Below are 7,969 nucleotides of genomic sequence, written 5' to 3'. Positions count from 1 at the left end.
ATGTAGACAAAAGCCACTCTTCCAGTGCAGCTGGTTCCTGAGGCTGGGGTGGAGTGACCCCTCCATGTTTTAATCCTGGAGGAAAGGCTCCCAAAGGCTCTCTCTGCCCCCATGCCAAGATGACTGCAGTGGAAGGGAACCACTGCCATGGCCAGTGACCCTCTCTGTCTGGACCCAAAGCCTGCCTCTCCTTCCTGCATACCTGATCTAGGGATATAATTTTGATAAGTTTTGAGGGTGCTAGGTTTGTCTCCATTGAATATCATGTGGGCAAGGCAGATAGAGAAGGTAATTGAGAGTCCAGTTCAGATCCAAGGTGGCTGCACTGGAGATGCTTCACTCTCCCTTGACTACCAAAGGGGCTCAGGATGTGTATCTAATTCCATAGCTCCTTCAGCCAGCTTTGTAAAGGGAAGAGGAACTAACATAAACTCAAATTAAATAGGGGAATGAGGATTAAGGAAGAAGTTATACAAGAACCCTTGGGCAACAGTGCATGACTGTAGGATAAATATTCTTCAGCCTGACTAGAGGATCATTTTAACATCTTTATTGTAAGACTCACACATGAAATGTAAAAACATGCCCCTCCAGCCTTTGAATGATGAAAGGATGAACAGGGTCCTAAGAACATGATTTCCGTAAGTAAATAGCCAGCATTTCCAGAGATCATTTGTTAAGTAGACACAAGGGAAAAGAAGATTTCAAAAATCCCTTTTTGAACTTTTTCCTTCTGGAAAGTTGTATTGGTTAGAGATGGATTTACTTTCTTCAGCTAAACCAAACTTAGATGCAGAATGTTAAATGACATTTGTTTTGTGACAATGAGCTTCTGGTGAGCCTGTAAACTCATAGATCTCTTTTTTTGGATCATCAGTAATTATAACTCCTTCATACATTGGTAAAAGCTGCATACTCCTTTAAACTGGGCTATTTAGCTAACTTACAATTTCACTTCATCATCTGAAAATATGCTTTTCTGTTCTATTTTTACATTTTTCTCTCTAGGCAGACATGGATACAGTTCAGCGGGTGTGGGAGTGCCAGGAGGAGATACAATTTCTTGCATACATTATGATTTCCCACGTGAAATTTGCTCAAGTTCTTCTATGAGGGAACTTACTTGAACTATATCATTTGGGTTAATCCTTTTTTTGGCATTGTGTCAGAATTTGGACATTTGTGGACAGCAGGTCATTAACCACCCTTACTACCTTCCTTTTAGGGGCAGCATGCTCTCCCAGCCAGGGCTGTATCGATTCCCTCCTGGGTTTTTAACCAAAGAGATCTGTATAAAACATTAACATTACATTTCTTGTCCAAAAAAAGAGCCAAGTAAATTCTTCTATTTTCTATAAATAGGATAAAGAAGGAAGGTGCTTTTCTGGTGCGGGAGGGGAATGTAAAATGACACCATGTCTGACCAGTTACCTCATCTCTATGCACAGGCATATGCGCATGCATACTGAGCTCTAGCCAATGCCGTGAGCTTTCTGTTCTCTATCTTCAGAGTGCTAAAAACCACTATAAAAATATCAAGAGAAGCCTTCCAACAATGACATATATCAGGCTGCAAAATCACTTCTCCCAGGGAGTGATGAAGCCCGATCATTGAGGTTATGGACAATAGTAATTATTAACACATGATGTGAACAAATCTGGACATTAAAGGTTCTGCAAGACATGCCTTCAAGATGTCACTGCCACACAGAGGCATGGATGGAGTTTTGGGCCTAGGGCCCAGAGAGCAAACATCTTCTTAACAAAGAATTTACAGTCAAGTTCATCTTTTCTAGCTGGGTCCATAGATACTATATAGCCCCCACAGCATTTGCTTACAATGAGAAAAAACACTGGAAAATACTGTCTGGAAGACAGTATAGGTAGGGCCAAAGAAATTACCTATTACTTTACAGTGGGATTTTTTTTTCAGAGACAAAAAGTTAGGTGTTCAACCTGCACTGAAATCCAATGAAACCTGAACATCTAACTCCTCAGAGTTTTTGAAAATAATGACCCCAAGATGTTAGGTCTTTCTCCTGGCCATGCCAGGGTTAGCATGCAGGAAGTCTCTGCAGGAGATGTCTGTGAATGAGATCAGAGCTCAACCATAAAGCAGTGACAAAATGATCCGGTGCACACAGAGCTCTTCTCAGTGATGAGTATTTAACTTCATTATTTCTGTGCTTATTACATTTTTTCCCCTTGTGTTGTTTCTGCTTTATCGGCAGTTTTTATTTTGATTTATATTTTATTATAATTTACTTCGCTAGTTCTCAGTCTATTTACAGAGAACAAAAGAATGTAAAACAGTAGAATAATAGTGTTTATTTTCACAAGTTTGGACTGATCAAATAACTCATAAGTCCCAAAGTGGAACCATGCTTGAGATAGGTTAGGTCATCTCAAGTGTGGGGAAACAAATAGAAATATCCTGTTCTTTGCTATTGTTTGTTGTATTTATGCCACTTGAGAATTTTAACAATACCACATATATGAAACATTTGTTCTTGCTTTCTGCATTATTCAGAGTTTTCTCAAGGCTCTTTGGTGCTTTTTTTCCTGTGATGTTGCTATGCTTTAGTGACTTTCTCAACTAATTGAGCAGAAAAGTTAGAAATGGCTTCTAGGAATGAGCCAGAGGTGTTGAAAAGAAGGTTTTGTCCTTTGAATGCTTCTATGTTTAAAAAATGTTGAGAGTTTTAACTAGTTTGCTTCAACTTATTCTGTTGATTCTTGTTCATATTCACTGACAAACCTTGGTCTAGCAGAGAGGAACCAACCAACCAAGAGTCTGATGTTGCAGCCCCATCAAATCCACAGTTGTTTTTTACACTGCTTTGATTTTTGACAGGAGGTCCAAATCTGGATGTGTAAAGCTACATCTGCCCACCTAAACACAGTATTTCAAAATCTAATAGTAATCATGGATGTGCTGTTTCTTTAATTTGCAATTTAAAGCACTTTCAAGACAACTGGCAGTAAAGTTGGAAAATAAAGGCAAAGGGAGCATCTTGCTTCAAAGAGCCTCCTAACCCAGGATAACATAAAATCACTGCCTATTTAAAAATATAAACCTGCAAAATGAAGTAGTTCAGCAGCTGCTGCTTAGGCTGTTGAATTCTACTCCTGTGACATCCAAGAGCCGGCAACACGAGTGATCAGAGTCCTGAGGCTATTTCAGCATGAGCATTTGACAACTACATAGCTGAAATTTACTGTTCATTATTCTTCTGGAAAAAAAGAAAACCAGACCTAAATTGAAAGTCTTTTCAAAAGTGCTGAGTTCTTAGAAGCTATCATTAATTTTTGAAGGAACTGTTGGGTGCTCAATTGCTTTAGCATAATTACATTTCTGTCTGTGGCCTCAGCAGCCCAGCTTGATGGACAGAGAGTTTTATTACAGAAGCTTTAACCATACTACAAACTCCAAAAGAAAAAAAAAGACATTTTCTGAGTATTTTCTTAAGGTCATGACTTAAAAATGCTTGTGTTGGAAGAATAAATAAAATCTTAATAATGACCTCAAAAAAATTGGAAATGGCAAACAAAAGGATGTCATAATTCACTCCTGTCTCCTTTTTCTCTCCTATTTTCTGAAAGATCCTTGGCATTGACACTGCTGAAGAACAGCCCACCACTCACTGCTGCTCCTGCAGGCAAATACAATGACTGGCTGGTATCTGCCCTACTTAGGGCCAGACCTCTCCTTAACATATTGATCTCGGATATCATTCAAAAGGCCCCCAAAAAGTGCCAGAGAGTGAATCAGCTATCAGGTGTCACAGACAATAGAGGCGCAGAGCTCTTGGAACTCTTTAGGAGTGGAGACCCATCTGATGCTGCCCCTGAGCTCGCTGTGTGCAGCAGCGTGGAATCCCAGCTGCTCCCACCCTTCCCACTCTTGGTCTTGGTAAGGTGATTATCACCTGCATGTTTGAAGGCTGCTGCCCCCACCTGGTAGGCAGAAATGAAGGACGTCGAAGCTATGTGGGACAGGTCTTTCCTGACTGCTCAATTAGGTGAACAACAAGATAAGAGGATGGCAGAGGAAGGACATGAACTCCAGACACAGCATTGTGACTGTAGAGCACAGGCAGCCATACCTTTTGATAGCACCAGAAAAGATTTAGGTCTGTTTGGGTGGTATAAAGCTGTGTTGTAGCAGTTCCAGTCAAACAAAGGTCGGGGACTGGACAAGGGAGCTTCAAGTACAGGAGCATGCTGAGGTACCGGGATGATGCAAGACTGATTTTTGCATTTTTTTAGAGCTATAGAAAGCACTCTCCTGGAAAGCAGGAGAGCAGTGAAGAAGAAGCAGGGTCACAGTTGCTGTTTTGGGCTGCTCTTGGAATGGTGTGTCCACATGCACTGCCTCTCATTCCTTCTGTAGTGAAAGCAGTAACTTAATTTAGCCTTTAATGACCAATTCTGTCACCTGATTTAGAAAGAAGAAATCACTGTCTCCAGGAACAGCAACACCATAGGCTAAATACAGTGGAAGTACAATTCAACTGATGCCAGTAGCATGAATATGGCTCAGTATGTCATCTCTTGGTTTGGCCCAAAAAATCAGTCTGGTGAATGTTATGATTTTGTTTTTCTTAGTTTAATCCCTGGTACCTCTGTAAGAAAGACTGCAACATTTAGATCTGGAAAAAAATCTGTATTTGTATAAACATGGGGATATTATTGTGTGTATTAAAGTGTTCACAGGGTATTATCCCACAGTCCATCCCACATTTAGTTTGGACATAACTACATCTTGGAAAATGGGAAAACTTCCAGATAATTCCTTTACCTTGAAATATCAGCAAACATAAGGGTATTTTGAGCTTATCCCCTGCTAAAAAATGAACAAGTAGCATTCATGGTTGCAAGCCAGAAGAGAATCTCTTCAAATAATGCAAAATGGGTCAAGTTAAAAGTATAAATAGTTTCAGGCACAAGGGTGAAAAGTAGTTCTTAAAGGGCCCTTTTTTTCTTGGAGGAAAGTAAATCCACTCAATTAATGGTCATTCACTCCTATTCAATACAGCCATTTCATGTATTAGTGATGTGTGTTACAAGATTGTGGCTTGTTTCTAAAGAAATATAATAATATAATATATTGTACCCACCATTTCTCCTGGATTTTGAGAAGAAATGGAGATTGGAGCAATATCTCCATGTTTCTATGCAGTTTACTGAGGGAAGTAGATACCTGCATGTACACATTGTCACCACTGACCTGAGGAGAAGAATGAATTTAATCCCTAGCTTTTTTAGCAACAGAATACTTTTCAGTCTGGATTTCATAAACTTTATGATGGGGGCATGAGACAATTGCACAGATGGCAGGAGAACAAGCTGAGGGATAATAAGAATGAGAGTGGAAGAATGGGAAAAGCAGGAAAATTAGTGAGTGAAAAAAACCCCAAAAAACCCTACTGGTGGAAAGAGCAGTTCTTATCAGACAAGAGAAGTACTTCCAGAACTGAAATGCAAGCACTGAGAACAGCACGAGTAGCAGGGAAATGTTGGATCCCTTGTCCCAAGGGAGAAAACAAACAGCAAAAAAATCCGAAAGCACACAAGCTGGAAAGCAACAAGAGGGAATGGAGAGGGCAAAGCATAACATTTCTTCCAAGTTAAAATGTTTCCAGATTGTTCTGATATTTAAAAATATTTAGAAAGAAGATTTACCAGATCCCAATGCATTTGGAAGGCAGAGCCTCCTGAAATGTCAAGTCCCCTGGTTGGCTTTTTTCATAAATTTATTTTTCTCTGCCTGATTTTGTTCTAATTAGTTAAATGCTCTGCCTTGGATTCCTGGCTAGGCCACTTTCGAACTGATAATTGCTCATTGTGAAGGCAAAAGAAAAATCTTCACACTCCAGTTGCTCTCATGGGATGAGATATGTAATTTATTTGTAGATACCAGACTTAGCAGATGCTGATGATAGCAGCAGAGAATGTTCCAAACTGTGAGACCCACTAAAACCTGGAAAGGAAGGGACTACTTTCCTTCATTCAGCAATCGCTACCCAAGCCATCTGCCTCCCTAATATAATCAGTTATCATCTGCAAGGGAAACTAAAGGATTGCAGTGCTGTCCATCAGCTAAGGTACCTTCCTAAAGAGTGAGTCTGGTGAGACTTGTGCTGAAAGCTGCAGTTTGTTTAGATGGGCAACAGGAACAGTCTCAGTGCAGTGAGATGCTGCCACATCGCTCCCTTCTGTGACACAAGGTGTGGAGCCCGGGACATCATTGCTGTCCTAATGAGGCTCATATTTTTGTCAGCCTACGCACATTGGTGTATTTGACTCTGCTACATCAACAAGGACCAGGGACCAAGCTGAGCAGCCTCAACTCCCCCACCATTCAGGTTGCTTAGCAATTAGCTCTCTCCCTGGCTTTGCTTTCAGTACTACTCTGGGTAGCTCTCTCCAAGGCACCTGGATATTACACGGCAAGCTCTGAACCATGTGTGCCACATCACTTGGCTTTATGCCACAGGATTCACCACCAGTGTTTGTTTAGGCAACATTACAGACACACCCTGCTATTCCCAGTATAGCAAAAAGGAGCATTCCTGAAAACCCTAGGTACTTATGGGGCAAAAGTAAAAGTCTTCAATGCTTTGTTTTAATTCATGAGATTCCATCATTTTCTGAGACTTTTTTGTCCCTATTCAAATCAAGGGTAGGTTTCCCAGGACAGAGTAGCCTGGGGTGGTACCCAATGCCAATTGGGCCATCAGCAGTGTTCCATGTAGCTTCACCCCCAGGGCTTCTTCTTGGAGTATTGCAACCCCATGGAAAAGAGGCCGGAACAAGGTCAGGACTGCGCTGCTTTCTTTATCAGTGCATTATCAGAGTCCTCCTCAGCTGACCCAACAGGAGACATGCAAAAGTCTGCAGTTCTGAGCAGGCAACTCTTCAGCCTAATCAGGGGCGCTGCACAAATAAACAAGTATCTTGCTGTATCTTTCTCTGCCAGTTTTGCTTAACTTGAGCTGGGCAAGTGGTCCCAAAATTAGGACTGTCTGCACAAATGTGTGTCAGAGGTGAAATAATCAGCTTGTGCAATTACTATTGCATGTGCCATAGCTCTCTGCTTACAAACACAAGACAGCAAGCAAGACTTAAGCCCAGAATATTATGAAAGCCAAAACATGCAAGCAAAGAGAGCCAGAATCCATAACTTAGGCAATAATAGCCTTTTCTGGCCACAAGCAATGTTTTACAGAGTACTACAAAAACTGCAAGCAAGGCACTAGGTCCAAGCCAAAGTCCAGGCAGCACTGCAGCAGGTTATATTGCCAAGGCTGCTTCCCTGCGAGGCTCAGCACACAGCAATATTCCCTCCCCGAGGCTGCAACACAGCCACAGCTGCAGGGAGCTGTACCCCAACACTAAAGCTGAATTTTAAAAAAAGTAATCTCTAGGGCCTTCTACTAGATTTTAAATACAAACTGTCATAGACAGAGTTTTACCTGAAAAGGGTTGGTTGGTCAGATATGTTGGCTGAAATAACATAATTGAGCTATTTAGGCCAAAGATCTCCTATGGCAGATTTGTTGAGAGTCTGCAAACAGTCCCTCAGGGGCCCCAAGTTCTGTGAACCATCCAACCTACCCATCTCTGGGCTGCTAAAATTTAAATGCAAGTATGTTCTTGCACCCACAGCAAGCTCCTTTGGAAGAGCAGTAAAAGAGTTTGCAAAATCAGTGACAAATTGGTTCTATCTTTTTGTGAGTGGTACAGGATGGTCTCAAGTCTGATCAGCGAGGTGAACTCTTCAACTCTGTTTGGAGCCAGGCTGTAAGAGGACAGAATGTTCCTGCTCTGGATCTAAGTGCATTTTGCTGCAGGTTACTTTGCTGATCTACCTATGGACTTCAGGATGTATGTCCCACCTAGGTGTAGAAACAATCTCTTCTTGACCCAACCTCAGCACAGGACATACAGAGTGTACTTGCTTCAG

The sequence above is a fragment of the Geospiza fortis genome, unplaced genomic scaffold (assembly GCF_000277835.1).
Source record: "Geospiza fortis unplaced genomic scaffold, GeoFor_1.0 scaffold16, whole genome shotgun sequence".
In the NCBI taxonomy this organism is placed as follows: domain Eukaryota; kingdom Metazoa; phylum Chordata; class Aves; order Passeriformes; family Thraupidae; genus Geospiza; species Geospiza fortis.
Note: the sequence above shows the minus strand (reverse complement) of the source record.